This window comes from Dasypus novemcinctus, chromosome 3, assembly GCF_030445035.2.
Source record: "Dasypus novemcinctus isolate mDasNov1 chromosome 3, mDasNov1.1.hap2, whole genome shotgun sequence".
Taxonomy (NCBI): domain Eukaryota; kingdom Metazoa; phylum Chordata; class Mammalia; order Cingulata; family Dasypodidae; genus Dasypus; species Dasypus novemcinctus.
Window position 1 is genome coordinate 108,336,194 of NC_080675.1, and position 18,394 is coordinate 108,354,587.

The 18,394-nt window shown below is 36.7% G+C and overlaps 1 pseudogene; it reads left to right on the top strand.

Annotated features, from left to right (window-relative positions):
• Positions 1-2,876: 2,876 nt before the first annotated feature.
• On the top strand, positions 2,877-3,352 carry LOC101417307 (peptidyl-prolyl cis-trans isomerase A pseudogene; annotated as a pseudogene).
• Positions 3,353-18,394: the final 15,042 nt, after the last annotated feature.

Consider the following 18,394-nt stretch of genomic DNA (forward strand, 5'->3'; position numbering starts at 1 on the left):
CGTGGAAACCATATAATTTCTCATTATACCATATATACATATATATACATATACATATATATTAAATTATGACTACACTTTTACTAAGAAATTATTGGATATTCTTCCTTCCTTCTTTCCATTTGCCTTTCTCTTTTCTTTTTCTCTTTTGTTTCTTTTTTCAAAATAAGAAAACTTGAAGGTCAGCTTTACCCACGCCACATTTCTTACCAGGAAGTATTGCCTTAGAAGCAACAAGCCAAAAAGGTCTAAAGATCTGTGAGCTCTTTGAGGATTTAGCCTTCCTTTATATGAAAGGAAACTTTAAGAAAGAGATCTATTAGACGGGGAACATGGCTGTCTTCTGGGTTTGTTTGGTTAAGATGGCAGAAGGAACTTTATATGCATTCCTTAGTAAAAAGAGCTGTTGTAAATCTCTGTCTTAGTTTAAAGCTAAGGGATTTAAGCTAGAAAGAATGAAACTAGCTTAACTAGCAAAGAGTTTAATAGACTTATCCACTGACAATGAAAGGTGATACAACAGTTTTTGCTTCGTTAGCCCAGAATAACAACTTCTTTACAAATGGGCTTGCTTGGGAAGAAAAATCACACTCTAGAACTTCATTTAAGAAAAGTAAAAGAATAATAGCTAAATATTGGTTACTCCTCATTTTGCATTCTGTCTCAAATGGAAAATAATGATGCTAATTCTGTGATTTTTTTAGGTATTATGAATCATCATAGCTGTAGTTTACAAAATCTTTTGATTTTTTACATCATAAAAAGAAAGCATTTAGGAACTTCTCATTGATTTGTTTCAAAGGTGTTATATCTATTTTCAGTACTTTTCATTTATGGAAGAATTCCTTACCATCACTTTTGCAAACCAATATTTTGTCAGAGGAATGATTAATTGAAATAAATAGCTCTGTTTTAGCCATTCCAGTCAGTACTGTTAGCTATAGTTACAGTGTGTTGCAAGTTGATTGATGAGATTTCAAAGCAATTAATGGGTTATGGTAACCCACCAGTCTTTGAGAGAAGTATTCTATTGAAATAAATGTATTTGGTAATGTAAGAAACAGAATCTGAAAGAAATTGACCAAATTTTAGTTTTGTATGGCATGTAAAATTCAGTCATAGTTTCTGGGTGGTATAATATGAGATTTATATGTAGCTGTACTTTATAATTCGGGGGAATGAAGTTTGGTTTTGTGGATTATTTTTTTCCTATTAAGATTCAGGTAGTATACAGGGAGACTTGGGAGCTATCATTTAGAAGGTACTTCCAAAATAATAAAGGGAAAGAATGTTTAACACATACTTAGGGAAATGGCTAATCATGACTATACTATTGATGTTGTCAGGAATGACTTCATTGGCACTAGATGCCTGATCCTTGCTTGAAAGATTATGGTAACATTTGAAATTCATAACACAATCATAAATGCTCTTTTAATATTTATTGAATGATTCCAAGATGTAGCTGCATTATTGCACCCTTTAATAAATTTTTATAATGCACATTTATAAAATGTATTGGCAACATATTCTTAATAACTGGGGCCAAAACAAGTTCCTATAATGTTGCTATAGCACAGCTGTGGTTAACTAAAAACAAGGTATGCACCTGCTTAATACACTAAATTAGGTCTTTAAAGTACAAAGCATGTTAAAATGGCAAATATAATTTAAAAAATAATCAGTATTAGGTTGAAATTTTAGCTACAATGAATTTTCACTCTCAAAGGCACCTGTAGCCTTTATACTCTGAAAACAAAAGAGAAAACTTACATTGTCAAGTGTTTGGAGGTGTTACAAAGTCTGTAACATAAGCACATTACGTATTTTTCAGATCTGCATATAGATCTGCTTCCTGAAAATAACAAAGAGGGATACAGGAATTATTTCATGCTAATGATTTTGGTCATAAACTGCTTTCCTAAGGAGTACTCAAAAAACAAACAAACAAAAAACTGCACACCACAATATTTTACTGCTGTCACAGAATATTATGGCAATTGAAGAGCCATCTTCACCTGGAAAATGATCCCCTTGGTCAATCTAAATGGAAGCAGCCATAATATAATGAAAATTGATGCTATCCCCTCATCCATTCAATGCCTTCTATTTATAGAAATCATATCAAAATCAGACGAAGTATGTAAAAGAGAAACTTCGCATTAAGGAGAGTTCAGCTTTGATCTTACTATTCTCTCCTTTTTTCCATTCATCCCCATCACTGTAGACTTTCAAATGATGTCATCAATAATATAAGCATAGGAAGACTTGAATAATGCAACATTAAAAATAACAGTCACTAAAATAGACATTAAAATAATTATTATTTTGATTAATTCAATAACAATACAGGAGCAAGAAGAACACATAAATATTTCCTTTCACTTAATGTTTCACATGGACTTATCTACCTCAGAGTAATTGGAAAAATTTTTATTCTGAAAATACATCTTCACTGAAGAAAATAAAGTTGTCCTAAATTCTATGACCAGTAAGTCTCAAATAGAGTAAAACTGTACTCTGATGATAAATGAGCTTATTCCTCATTCCAGACCTATTTCCTAAGAGCTAGGAATACAATGGTGAACAAGACTCTCCTGCTTTTATGGAAAGTATATACTAATAAGCAGAGAGAGGGAGTAAATGAATATATACATACATAAATAAGAAAATATCTGATAGTGATAACTACTATTTATTACCCCAAAAGAGGATATCACAATAGAGACTATTACCTAGGACTAGGATAGATTGCATGGTCAAGTCAACTGTCTGAGGCAAGCACAACTTGATAACAAGGAGATGATGGCTATGTGAAAAGTATCCCAAGCGAGCAGGCCTTGCAGACGCTGCCCAGAAGTCCTACTCGTGCAGCCATGGTCATCTCCACAGTGTTCTTCCACATTGGCGATAGCAAGCCCTTGGGCAGCATTTCCTTGGAGCTGTTTTCTGACACAGCAGAAAATCTTGTGCCCTGAGCACTGGGGAGAAAGGATTTAGTTATAAGGACTCCTGCGTTCACAGAATTATTCCTGGGTTTATGTGCCAGGGTGGTGAATTGACATGCCATAATGGCACTGGTGGCAAGTCCATATATGGGAAGACGTTTGAGATAAGAACTGCATCCTGAAGCACATGGCCCTGCCATTTGCCCATGGCCAGTGCTGGACCCAACACATATGGTTCTCTGTTTTTCATCTGCACTGCTAAGCCTGAGTGGTCGGATGGCAAGCACATGGTCTTCCACAAGGTGAAAGAGGGTAAGAATATTGTGGAAGCCACGGAGAGCTTTGGGTCCATGGATGGCAAGACCCACAAGGAGATCACCATTGCCGACTGTGGACAAGTCTAGTAAATTTGATTTGTCTTTTGTCTTAACCACAAGACTTTTCTTTCTATAGTTCAGGAGAGTACTGCATCACCCCTGGTCTGCTCTCAGTATCCTATAATCTTTGTTCTCTTGTTATATTTCTTTGGGTTCCACATCATGCTCCCCTTCCAAGTGTAGCTGGATAGTTAAATTTATGATTATGAAATAAAGACCTTAAACAACAACAATAACAAAGTATCCCAAGCATGAAACAAAACAAAAAATGAATAAAATTTGGAAGTTGCTTTCATTTATTATTACATTGAAATATTCTATTCATAAATAAGAAAGCATCCATGCAACATCAACACCTTCTTATGAGCAGGATCAGCTATTCAACTTTTTCTCATAGTTAAAAAAAAATTCTCATGATTCTCTGTGACCAATGAGCCTGATCTGAGAAGAAATTTTTATTTGAAAGAATTTTAATTAAGCTATTCATTCCTGTCCACCACCACTGTTTTTTAGCAGAACCAAGGAGAGAATTATTTCCACTCTGAAATGCATTTGGATTATAGTCTATGTGCGTCTTAAGGTTCCATGGTTCCAGCTCCTTCTATTCTCAGCTGTAGACTGGTATAAGTCTTGTCTCTCTCCCTGAGGCTCATTTCTTTCTGGGCTCGGCTGCTCTGCCCTCTTTACAAGGCCAACTGTAGACTATCAGGCTCATTCTCTTCCAGGGGCCTCTGCCGTATCTAATGGGGCCTACTCTCTCTCCTCACGTGTATCTGCTTCTCTGTGTCTTTACTTCCTGGGCTCCAGCATAAAAACTCAAACCCTTTCCTCTGTTATGGCATTTTCTATGTGTCCCACCCACCAAGGAGGTAGTGACTCAATGTCCTACTGATGTGGCTGAATCAAAGCCTTAATCATAATTTAATCAACTAAAAGTGAAACCTCTGAATCTAATACAATCTAATACACCCAGAGAAACAGACCAATTTACAAACACAATCCAAATCTATTTTTGGGATTCATAAACAATGCCAAACTACCACACAATTCCTTAGAGCCACTTAGTAATATTGCTTCAGAAAATTTTCCAATTTCACCTGCCCCTTGAATCTCAATCACCTTTTTCTTTTTTTTTAAAGATTTATTTTATTTATTTCTCTCCCTTTCCCTGCCTCTCTCCTTCCCCTCCCCCCAGTTGTCTGCTCTCTTGTGTCCATTCGCTGTGCTTCTGTGTCTGCTTCTACTCTCAGTGGCACCGGGAAACTGCGTCTCTATTTTGTTACGTCATTTTGCTGTGTCAGCTCTTTGTGTGTGCGGCACCACTCCTGGGCAGGCTGTGCTTTCTTTCACATGGGGCAGCTCTCCTTGTGGGGCATACTCTTTGCAAGTGGGGCACCCTCACATGGGGGTGCCCCTGCATGGCACAGCACTCCTTGTACCCCGGCAGTTCTGCATGAGGGCCAGCTCACCACACGGGTCAGGAGGCCCGGGAATCAAACCCTGGACCCTCGCATATGGTAGACAGATGCATTATCAGTTGAGCCATGTCTGCTTCCCACCTTTCTTTTTCTCATGGTTCACTATACTCCAGCCTTAGAAAAACTTGCATTTTTCTAACCATGTATTTTCATGATAGCATAATTTTGCTCACACTGTACCACCTTTACTGCTCTTTCTTTTCCCTTCCCTGTCATCCAAGATCCTCTTTATCTTCTGGGCCCAGATCAAATGTTTTCTCTTCTTTGATATATTGCTGATTCTTCTAATGAGAAATAACTATTTCTATCATGAACCCCTATTACAGCACAGTGCGATTTACACTAGAGTTATTTTTATACATGTCTCTCTCCCTTAACAGATTACTTATTAATCTATGTAACCCCCTTAGGGTCTTGGACAATGCCTTGCATGTAGTAGGCATTGATATTCATTGAGTGGAATTGGCTTTGAAAATGTTAATTATTTATTTTGGCATCATTCCTGATCTATAAAGCAATGGACAAGGTAGAAAACAGCCATTCAAATCATCTGTAAGTAATCATAATTTAGAACAATTGTAGGCTGAAGAACCAAGACAAGGCATTTTGAGGTCAATAATCCTGAAAATAATCCCTGAAGACAGACAGAACATATCTACAATGAAAAGGCTCCATTTGTAGAGTAGGCATGCTTGCTTTCTTCAGTCATCAATCAACTACCATAGCCACTTGTTGATTAATGAAGCCAAATTTCTTCCTTGATGGCAACAACACCTGCCTATACTTGTGAAAAGAGGATTGATTTTTATTTACTCAGAGTCTTTGTTTCCTGTATCACTAACTTGTAGTTGGATAGCTAACTGAATGGCTGGCTTCTCATTGGAAACTCTGTACATTTCACCTAAGTTGCTTCATTAGTGAAGTGCCCATATTAAGAAGACAATCTTGTTGAGAGTTGATAGAGCTGAAGTCATGTAATTATGCAATGTAGTCTAGTAAAAGAACATTGGTCAGGAAAGCAGGAGCTTGAGGTCTAGTTCCAGACTGGCCACAGTTTAACCCATGTCCTATGAAAGAACTTGGTGTAATGAGCTTTGGCTTCAGAAAAAATTTCCTTGGATTCTGACTCACTGCTTACTGGCTGTAGGGTGATTTGCTTCTCTGAGCCTCATTGTCCTTACCTGTAAGGTAAGGATAACAAAAATTCTTTGGCATAGAAGTAAGCTTTAATTGAAACACTATCATGAAAAAGCCTGGTACAGTGCCGGGACATAGGCACTAAATGTTCATTTAAATACATGTTCAATAAATGTTTATTTTCTTCCTTTAATCTGGCTGAATCTTTTTGTTTCCAGTCATACAGGAATAATATCATGCCCTAGAGTGCATAGGACTGAGCAAGTAGGATTAAATAGCTGTATCTTCTTTAAAGGGCTTCTTTAAACATAGTTGGGGATAAAGCTCACAGGCACTGGGAAAACATGGTCAGGCCCAGCTGGTCTTTTAGCCAGAGCAGAAAATTAGAGCAAAAAGGGCCCTGTCAGTGGTTCTTAGTAGGCTTGTGTGATGGGAGGAAGATTAGGAACAGCTCATGTAACAATGAGGGATTTTTATGACCATTTTCTTTACTTACCCACATCCTTAAGAATACACATTCATTAAGACCAGTAGTCAAGCTCAGTGAGCTAAGATGTTTCATGTGTGGCAATGAGTGATGCAGAGCTTTGCCAGCTCTTGTCGAGGAAATCAGCTGAAAGGGCATTGATCACCACGTCCACAAAATGGGAATAACTGCTAACAGAACACTTATCTCCAATGGCTGTTGTGATGCATTTTGCAAATATATTTAAAAGTGATTACAAATAAACTCTCCAGACTGACAGGCTTCACTTTGGTGTGGGGCTTACCAGCAGCTTCCAAATTCCCACTGTGGCTGACATTTGATAAATATACCCCATTACAGAGAAAAAGAAATTACTGTACTAAATTCACAAGAGAAAGTCTATCTGTAACTCTTCTTTGCCGATTAATATCCATATTAGGCTTACTTGATTAGAAACTAATTAACTTTAAATCAGGGGTTCTTACCCTTTTGTTCCATCTACCCCTTTGCTAGTCAGATGAAATGAATACTACTGTAATTTGTTACATACATTCATAAGTGAAGGAAATGCTGGATTTCAGTTAGAGGTCAGAGAAAATAAAGATAATAAGCTGTTTTTTTTTTTCAATTCAAGCTCACAGACCCCCTGAAATCTTTCCATGGACCCCTGGTTAAGAACCCTTGCTTTAAATGAAAAGGTAGTTTCAATTCACAACTTCATGTTCCAAGGCTCAGTATATTTAAAAGTATTGATGAAGTTCAATTTGAGGAATACAGAAGGCACAAAAAAAGCCTTGCAAAAGTCTGCAGTTCAAGCACAGACATTGAGCAGTCATTCAATTTTCTACACACCTTTTTCACAAAATGTGTAATTTAGCTAATATATGCTGATTGTTCTTGGTAATTGTACACTGTGGAAGAAAAGAGCATCACTCTTTATATAGTGTATCACCTCTCTTAATCACTACCTTGAGCTATCTTCTGTATTTAAATACTTTGGGGAAAAAATCTTTTGGAGGGAATTTAAACTAACAACCACTGGTTCCATCATCAACTGATGGCTTAATCACTAATAGCATAGCCATTTAAATTAGCCTCCTGTGGATGATCAGCCAATGTAGCCAATGAACCAGTGTGAGGTACCTGTATAAAATGGGCAGTAAAAACCATGAGAGGACACACTCCCAATTAATAAATCAACCAACAAACCAATAACAATCTCATTTGTACTTTGGATCACTGATTTCCTTTTACTCTCCAAAGTTGGTTTCCTTTTGGAACAGCTAGTTTCCTTTCTTATTGGGAAAGTGATTGGACAGAGGGACAACCTGATTAGGCCAGGTCCCCTATGCCTAGTATTGTTTATGGAAGAAATTCATTTGAAGGAACCAGAAGGGTCTTATGTTTTGTTTTTCAAACTGAAGCCTGCCACACATCAGCAAATTGTGAAATCCACTTAATGAGTCAGTACAAGGTGTAATATTTATTTCTCCTGGTACATTGCATTAAATAATGTTTGAAAGTCACTGATCAAATTATTTACATATTAGATTAAGAAGTAACGTTGAGGTGGTACTTTTAGGCCAGTCAGATTTCCATCATGCCATATTATTAGGAGATATTCAAAATCAATAGGTCACTGTAATAGTCAGCCAAAAGGGGTGCTAATGTAAAGTACCAAAAATCTGTTGGCTTTTATAAAGCCTACTTATTTGGGGTAGAAGCTTATAGTCACAAGGCCCTGAAGAGTCCAACTCAAGGCATCATAAAGGATACTTTCTCACACAAAGTCATTGGCCATTTTGACACAAGATGGTGGGCAATATTTGTGAGGGTTCAACCTTCCTCCTTCCTCTTAAGGCTCCATGGTCCCAACTTCTTTGAATCTCAGCTGTTTGCTGGCATAAGCCTCATCTCTCTTCCTAGGGTTTGTTTCTTTCTGAGCTCAGCTGCTCTGGTCTCTTCACAAGGTCAGCTGTAAACTATCAGGCTCAACTCTCTTCCCAGGCTGCAGGATCCTCTGTGTATCTTCTCTGTATATCTACTTGCTGAGCTTCCCTTCGTCCCCACATTGGGCACCAGTTGCTGAGCTTCCCTTTGTGCCTCACGTTGGGCACCAGTTGTTGCAATCAGCACACAAGAGGTCTGCACAAAGGGAAGGCAGCGTATAACTTAAAGAAGTAAAGGTCAGAGAGAGACACACACACAAGAGAGGAGATAAAGATGGGACCAGGAGACTCACAGCTTCTGGAACTGAGAGCCTCAACCCTAGTTTCCACATCCTATTTATTTAGAAACTAACAGTCAGCTGTTTGCTATCAGAACTGCAACATCATACAATAACAGGAAGCAACTGCAACATCTCCAATAAGGCAACATCTCCAATAACAGGAAGCAACAAATAGGGAACAGGTAAGCCAGTTTCCCACAACATCTACTTCCATGTGAGAGTCTGTTTTATCAGCCCACCACGGGGGCGGGGACACAATGCTGCATCACACTCTAATGGTTGAATCAGAGCCCTAATTCTTAACATAATCTAATCAGACATCTCACTGAATCTAACACAATCAAAGGATTATTACTCCCAAAGAAGCAGACCAGTTTACAAACATAATCTCTTTTTGGAATTCATAAATAATATCAAACTGCTACAGTCACCTGCTGTCCCCTACTAGCTCAAAAATATATTTAGACCTGCAATTTTTCCTGAAACTATGAGTTACCTTCTGAGGCAGTCTGATTCTGGCCATACACTTACCACTGCTACCTAGCATCTTCAGCATGTTTCTAACTAGAAACTAGACATCTATAATTTCTATTTGAAAAAAAAATGAACAAAGATAATCAGGGAGATGATCCACGTTTTGTGGGGACCAAGACTTATACAATATTGGGTCCTGTCTTTAAGAAAGAATATCAAACTACAAATATAGAGTTAGGTATGAAAGTGAATGTTTACGTAGATGAGACAAACAATCACAACAAATTCCTAGAGGATTGGCAATTGAGGTTTCTTTCTTCTGAGATCTCTTTAGGAAATTTATTTCCTGATTATAATCAAGCTTTTTCTTCTTCTTGGATGACTTGGCAACTTCTGGCAACTCCCATCACTCACAGTGGCCTTGCCAGTGAGGAGCCCTAAAGCTTAAGCTTCATGTACATCATGTTTAATATTTCTCTGGCATAAGAAATAAAGAAATAAATGTATGGGAACATACCAGTGACTCAAAGACCAAGAATTCATAGATGGTGCTACGGTATCATTTAAAACTTAGAAAATGGTGAGCTTTGGATTTTAATAGACTAGGATGGTTTCTGGCTCTACTATTTACTAACTTCTAACTTTCTCCAAACCTCAGTTTCCTCTATTGCAAAATGGAGGAATTGGACTGTTGTGAAAATTAAATGGGATTGTTTATGTAAAGCTTCCAGCACAATACTAGGCATAGAGTATGTGCTCAATAAATGTTGCTATTGTTTTATAGAAAACTGTAGGATCAGAGGGAAAAGATTTGCATTCTAGGGCCCACTTTTAATCTCTTCTTTTTTTTTTTTCCTGTTCATTACATAATATCTACTCCCTATCTACATAATATATAAGTTAAACATTTCTTGGAAGAATGGTGTTATCTATCATTTATCTATCTATATCTATCTATATTTATATCTAGCTGTCTATCTAAATGTTTCGATGTAGCAGGTGAATACAGGTAAAATCAGAGCAACATAGTCAACCACTACATAGAGCTTATTAATAAGATGGCCATGTTTTACATGGAGTTGAAATGACCAGTTACATAATTTTCATGTATTGTTTATTGGGGGGTGGTAGTGAAAAGTAGAGTGGTAGAGAAGAACAGTCTAGATAGTAGTTTATAGTAAGTGGTTCTTGTAATCAAATGCATTTTTAAGAAATTGAGTTCTGTTGCATGCAAGTAAATACATGGTAGCATAATCTATTATTACATATTGATCATTTATGAATAAACACAGTTTGGGTGGTGTTTGAAATATCCAATCAGATTTTCTAAAGGGGATAAATGCCTTGCTCTTGAAATATATTTTCAACAATTATTTTGCTTAGAAAATCTTTTTCCATGAATAAAACAAAGATAAATCTCTCCCTCAATCCATTTCAAGACCACACGACATTGCAAAAATAATAGCAGAATTGATATTTACTTCATTTAATGAAAGCTAAAATACATACATATAAACATTTAACACATCCAGTTCAACTACTAATCTAGCATTCTTAGTCAATCGCTGCCTGGAGACATCAGTATATGGGGTTTGCCCACATGTTTCTCAAGATATGTCCTTTACACATTTTCTAATGTCACACATAAGGATTGCTAGTACTCTTTTGACAGGACTCTCTTTTTCTAACTGAATTTGATTTTTAATTTTCCAATTACAAGGGGGAACCTATATCCTAATTATAATTTATGCAGTTGTAGGTGATTCTTTTTTGAAAAAATATATTTTTTATTTATTTTTGAAAGATGCTTAGATTACATAAAATGTTACATAAAAAAATACAAGGGATTCCCATAGGCCTCACTCCCACACCTTCCACCCTTCCCCACATTAACAACTTTCATTAGTGTGGTACATTCATTGCAATTGATGAACACATTTTGGAACATTGCCACTAATCATGGATTATCATTTACATTGTAGTTTACACTCTCTCCTACTCAATTCTGTAGGTTATGACCGAATATATAATGACCCGTACCTTTCATTGCAATGTCACACAGGACAATTTCAAGTCCTGAAATTGCCCCCATATTATACATCTTTGTCCCTCTCCCTGAATTCAGCACTTACAGTGGCCACTTTTGTAGATGATTCTTGAAATGGATATTCTTAGAGAATTTCTGAGATGAGAAGAATCTTATATATTCTAGAGGAGAAACTGAGACCCAGAAAGCCATGGACTTACAACCTCTTAGTGCCAGAGGTGAGTCTACAGCCAAGTCTACTGACTTTGGTCCAAGGCTCTTCCTCTCATTTTCCTTGGCTTTCCCCCTGTTTGACCAAAGTTTACCATTGTGAAAAGGTCTTTTCAATGGAATTTCTCTTTCCTGGTCATGTAATCAATTAATTGGAGATAGTGCTAATATTCAGGGCTTTGAGAGTCAAAAAGAACAGAAATTAAAGTAGTACAATATATATGTTCATATAATTTCTTCAAAACCCATGCTTAATGGGTAAGTAACAGTTCAAAGGCAACATCCCTTATTGCTGCCTTGGGGAAGGGGAGGCTAACTTGGAGAACACAGAAAATAAATAGAATCTTTAAAATGGCATTGTGGCTAGATTTTACCTATTCCCCAGTTAACTTTCACATAAATACAGGGGAACCTGCCATGGCCTATCTGCAAGTTTCTTGAGCATAGGCCTTGCACCTCATTTAATTCTGGGTCTTGAGCCCAACAAAATTGCAAGCACAGAATGAGATTTCGATAAACACTCACTGATTTGTGTGAATTGGAGTTGGGAGGAGCCTGTGTAAAAGGTAAAACATTGTTTTATCTCTGCCTGGTCTCTTGGGCCTTCTCAGCTCAGCTGCGCTATTCTCTTCAGCTGCAAACTATCAGGCAAATGGCTCTTCTCTTTTCCTGGGACTTTAGCTATTTGAGCCTTCTCCTTTCTGTCACATTGCAGGATGGAAATGTCCAAGTTCTCTCCTCTTCTGTGGTGTGACTTCTTGAGTGAGTATCCGTTTATATAGTTCGACCAAGGGGGCAGGGAATCAACCAGGGTCATGCCCTAATGATGTGGTTGAATTAAAAGCCCTACATTGGTTTAATCGAGTAAACTGAAAACCTTTGAATTTATTACAAAAAATATCGTTCTCAGAGGGACAGACCAGTTTACAAACATAATCTTTCCTTTTTGGGGGGGATTAATAAATAATATCAAATGGCCACATTTATTTATTTGTTTCCTTATTTATTTACTTATTATTTTGCTGAAAAAGCCCACTATTTAAATATGGCCGGTCACATCTCTGTGGAGACAGCAACCACCGTTGTGTAGAACACTTTCATTTCTGGAAAATTTGTAAATGTATGTAGTAATGTAAATGTAAAACTGTAGATGTCCATGCCCCTTGGAAGGAGGGTAAGTACCTTGTGGGACTCAACAAAGCTGTACTGCCCGAAGATCACTTGAGAAGAAAGAGGTTGGCATATTTTCATAGGGCCCAAGGAAACTTCTAGGAGGGAGGTTTACTTGGAATATATTTTTTCATGGTTCAAATTCTAAGACAGACTGAAATATTCCCAATTGCCAGTTGCAAATGGCAGAAAATTTAACAAAGAATATAACTTGAGAGACAGGGAAGTAATGACAGGTAGAGTAGAAGAATTTAGGTTTAACCCCTGTTATAATTGAATTGTGTTTCCAAATAGATATGTTGAAGTTCTAACCCCAGCTACCTGTGAATATGATCTTATTTGAAAATAGTCTTTGCAGATATAATCAAGTTAAGATGTGGTCACTCTAAATTAGGGTGAGCCCTAATCCATTTGACTGGTGACCTTATAAGATGAGGAGAAGATACAGAGGCACACAGACACAGAGAGGAAAAAGCCATGCGAAGACAGAGATACACAAGGAGAAGATGGCCATGTGAAGTTGGAGGCAGAAATTGGAGCTGTTCTGCCGCTGCCAAGGAGAACCTGAGGTCACCAAAAGCTGGAAGAGTGTGGGAAAGCTTCTTCCCTAGAAACTTCAGAGGGAGCATAGCCCTGCTGATGCCTTGATTTCAGACTTCTAGACTTCAGAACTGTGAGAGAGTACATTTTTGTTGTTTTAATCTACCCAGTTTGAGGTACTTTGTTACAGTAGCTCTAGGAAAGTAATATGCCCTCTCCCCACAAATTAATAATGGAGGCAGAAACACATACAAGGAGTGAAAGACAATTAGGAAACCATTGTGTACCGTGTTTATGCTTATTTAATTTATCTTTGTTACCTTTACTATTGCTATATTTTAGCAAGCCTAAAAGGTTATTGGAGCCAGATGTGGATGAGAGGAAATATTTAAAGGCTATGGATAAGCTCAGGGTACTCATTACTCAAGGCAAATCTGAGCAGGTTTGCTTAAATCAGATGATCAAGCCTAATTTATAAGGCTCATATTTTAAATGGCACATGAGTCTAATTTCCTCTACTGTTACATTCTACATAGTGATTAAAACATGGGGTAAACCTAAAATAGACTGTAAACTCTAATATTCTTTCATGTCCAGATTTGATATAATTATTATGGGCAATTTTATTTTCAGATTAATTGGCTAAATTGGTAATGATTAAAAAGTATTTATTTGTAAATAACTCAGTTATTGCTTAAAGTAAAATAGTGTTCATAGAAAGATATATAACCTTTTATCCATCTGTGATTCACATTTGTTTGCTACAGTTAACCAAATTACCTTTAGATTCCACTTTGTACCTTTCCCAAAGAGTGCTTCTCTCTTGGCTTAGTCCATACAAGTAATCTCCATTCCCTTCTTTTACCTCATTCTTTAGCATCTCGAATTTTAGATTTCTTTACCAAGTACATTAGTAAGGTGTCCCCAGAGAAGCAGAAACAACAGGATATATATGTGTGTGTGTGTGTATATATAAATATATGTGTAAATATTAAGAGATTTATTATAGGAATAAGCGCACATGACGATGGGGATTGACAAGTCCAAATTCCATAGGGCAAACTGTGGACACTCCATGCGGGTGACTGAGTTTGAATTCTCCAGGAGAAGCAGGCTAGCTGAAGTAGAGATAAAAATTCTTCTCTCTGATCCTCAGTTCTCACTTTAAGACTTTCAACAGACTGGATGAAGATTCCTCTCATTGCTGAAGGCAATCTCCTTTGATTGTAGATGTAATCAGCCATACATAAAATCAACAGACTAATAATTTAAATCCAACCATGAAATACCCTCACAGTAACAATCAGGCCAGTGCTTACATGACCAAACAACTGGACACTGCAATCTAGACAAACTGACACATGAAATTAACCATCACACCAAGTGAGCTGTCATTTAAATTAAGAGAGTTCTCAACTGCTTTTCCCACAAAATGATTCCTGTTTTTAGTAGAATAGTGGAAGATATCAGTACTAGTCTGTGACTATTTTGTCCTTGTTTTAGAATATGAACTCTCTGACAGCCACTCAACTTAATAGAAGGAATTTAAAATGCTATTTACATTTTAATTACATTTGGAAAATGAATAGAGTAAATTTCAGAAGTATAAGACCAGGAAATTTATTTTAAGAATGCTGTTATTTCCCTTTAAACACTTTGCTTTGTTAGACAAGTACCGTTTTGGCATTTATGCAGGGTTATACAAATAATAATAAAGTAATATAAAAATAAAATCACAATTTATAATGGGATAAAGTTAAACAAAATGAAATAAATTATGAATAGCTGTTGCTGCTTAGGAAAAGGCAAAGAAACAAGGGAAATGCTATTCCAAACAGATATAGAAGCAGAAATTTTGCTCTTTACTGTTTTGCTTATGAAATATGAATGGAATATAATTCTCTTATAGAAGTAACAAACTAGGCAATCACCTACATGGCTGGATGAAATGAATGAATGGTCCAGTTACATAGCAATTGAAATTACTATGTAGTTATCAGCATTCTGCTTCCTGTGCTTGGAAATTGTGCCAATCTTTCATGCTTAATATTTTTACTTAAAAATTCTGATGTTATTGAAAGGAAACTTATCAAGTTCTTAAGGTTTCATTTCATTATGTGACTAATTCTGTGTGACCTTGAATCTCTTATTATCAGTGGTTTACAATAATGCAGTGTCAGGTTCAAACCTGGATCTTCCTACCCCAATCTCATTTGAACTCATAATCTCTCCTCACATCTGTGGGGTGTCTAGATGATCATATAGACACTCATTTGAATAAAGCAGTTCAGTTAAAATATTTATTAGCTAGGACCCCATGGGAGAAGCCACACTGTGGAAAGACTTGGCTGAGAGGGGTAAAGAAATTAAGCCCAATTCATTAGCCCTAAAACCTAACACAATAATCTGTAAAACCATCAGAAATCAGCATGAATAGAGACTTAGTAGACAATGCCACATGTTGAGTCCATTTTCTACATACTCAATGCATTTGAATTAGGAATTTTGCTACACATATGCTTAGATTATACATTAGTGACTTGACAAGTCAATATATTCTCAAGTGCCTAAATTTAGAATGGTATTAGTCAAATATAAAACTTGGTATCAACAGCTTAGGAATTTATCCTCTTTTGAGGTGGCAAATCAAATGTATATAAAAGAGTTAGAAAATGGCATACAGCAATAATAATGTTCTATCCTATAAGGATTTGATGGGAGGCAGTATAGTTTAGTAGTCTGAATTAAAATCCCAACTTCACCAATTATTAATTGTTTTATTTTGGTATATTCAGCCTAAACAACCCAATTTTCCTCATTCATAAAATGATTTTTAGCAATAGTATTTTCCTAAGAGATTTGTTATAAGGATTAAGTGAAGTAGACCATATTAACCATTTTGTAAAGCATCTAGCTTAAACTTTCAACAAAAATATTTGATGATAATAATGTTAATAGCTAAATAATGATACACTAAACACAGACGCTTTTCTTGCTGCAAACACATCCAAATGACAGATGAATACTGAAGAAAGGCTGACTTCTGTCCAGATAAGAAGAAATAGTTCAATACTTCTGCCCGTAACAATTTAAAAAGCTGGCTATATTTTCAAAATAATCATAATTTAAAAAACTATCTGAGAATGTTAGAAACATTGAGAATTAAAAGGACTAATTTCCAAAGAGGGGTGAACTGTTCAGAAATGAGATGATCTGGCAGCTGATTATTCCCTGAATCATGTGCTATTCTAGGCTAGAGTCTAAAAATCAGGGTTGGCACCACCTTATATTATTCTTATCGTTACTCAGGGAAAGGTGAGAAAATTTGCCTTAACCAGACAATCAGGCCCAAATGATCAGGCTTAAATATTAAATGGCATTTGTGTCCAATTTCCATTCTGTTGTTGGATTCTGCATTGTGATTAAAGTACGGGGTACAAGTAAAGTTGATTATAGATTCCAGTATTCTTACATACCCAGATTTGATACTGGAATAAAGAGAAACAAGCAAAGCTTTGAGCAAACACTGAGAGACTAGAGTGACAAAATCAGAGAGATTTAAGTGGCCTTGACAAATGGCCATATTTCCCCACAACTCATTTGTTATGTTTTGAGGTTGAAAAGAAAGCAAAAGAGCTAACCTCAAAGCAGTGGAAAGAGTGAAAATATCCTATGGTTTTATGGGGCTTAGGAAACAAAGACCCGTAAGAATGAGGGGCCTAATTTAAAAACACACACACACATAAAACCAACTGTATTAGTCAGCCAAAGCGGTGCTTATGCAAAATAACAGAAATTGGTTGTTTTTTAATAAAGGGTATTTATTTGGGGTAGAAGCATACAGTCACAGGGCCCAAAAGAATCCAACTCAAGGTACCATAAGAGGTACTTTCTCATCCAGACTCTGTTGCCACAATTTGATGCAAGATGGCAGGCGATGTGTGCAAGGGTTCAGACTTCCTCTTTCTCTGAAGGCTCTGTGACCCAGCTTCTTCCAATATCCACCATAGGCTGGGATAAGTCTTGTCTCTCCCCGGGCTTGTTTCTCTCTGGGCTCAACTGCTCAGGCCTCTGTCTCTGCAGCTGCAAACTATCAGGCAAATGGCTTGTCTCTCTTTCCAGGGCCTCTGAGGTGTCTAAGGAGCCATCTCTATTCTTCTATGTTATTCTCCTGTGTGTTTATTTCCTGGGATTTCAGCATCCAAAACTTCAACCTCCCTTGTCTGCTGTGCAGTTCCCCTTGGTGGGCAGGGACTCCATGTCCTACGGACATGGCCCAATCAAAGCCTTAATCATTATTTAATCAAGTAAAAGTGGAACTCTGAATCCAGTCCAATCAAATATGCCCAGAGGGACAGATCAGTTCACAAACACTATCCAATATCTATTTTTGGAATACATAAATAATGCCAAACTGCTACACCAACCAAGAGACAAAACCCTTGGAATGAGTGATGATTGACACTAAAGGTTTATAGCTGCTTTCCCCTAGGGGAACTTAATGTTGGGTATAGCTAGAGACTGACAATCTAGGGCTGGACTTGGCAGAATAGAAAGATCAACTGATTCTTTGGCATTTGTGTGGGACTGGAATGATAAAATTGGGGATGTGAGGGCATCAAACAAAGATGACTCTCCCCTCAAAACCTTATTTTGAAGTTTCATGGAGCATAAAGCTAAAGAACTAAACTTAAAAGTCCTCATGAGTGGAAGTAATCCCCTGCGGTCTTTCAAGGCTGAGGATATAAAGATCCACTAAGCTCTCAATTGAAAGCTCGGGTAGGAGATCACCTTAGAATAAGGATAACTTGGCATAGATATGCTCTTATCAAAATTGCAAAGGATTCTCATCCCACTTAACTTCTTATTATATTGAGATAAGTGCTCCAACCATCCCTCCCCCTGCATCTATGTTCTTAGTGGAAATGGATAACACTCTCTGGTGGAAGAGAATATCATCTAAATATTTTATTTGCTTTTTTTTTTTTTTATCCTACATATCTGGCATAAATTTTTTTTTAAAAGACTAGAAAACAGAAGAAAATAATCTAGATTTTTGAGTTAGCAAAGACATAGTTAAAAATGACTATCATTAATGTTTAGGAAATTAGAGGAAAAGGTAGACAAAAATAATGGATATAAAAGTTTGAGAACCAAAATAAATGAAGAATCAGAGTCTATATAAAAGAATCAAATGGATATTCTAGAACTAAAAGAGAATATCTGCATTAATGGTAAATAAATGGTTTAACATTAGATTAGACACAAGAGGAGACAATATTAAAGAACTTGAAAAGAAGCCAATAGAAAATACTGA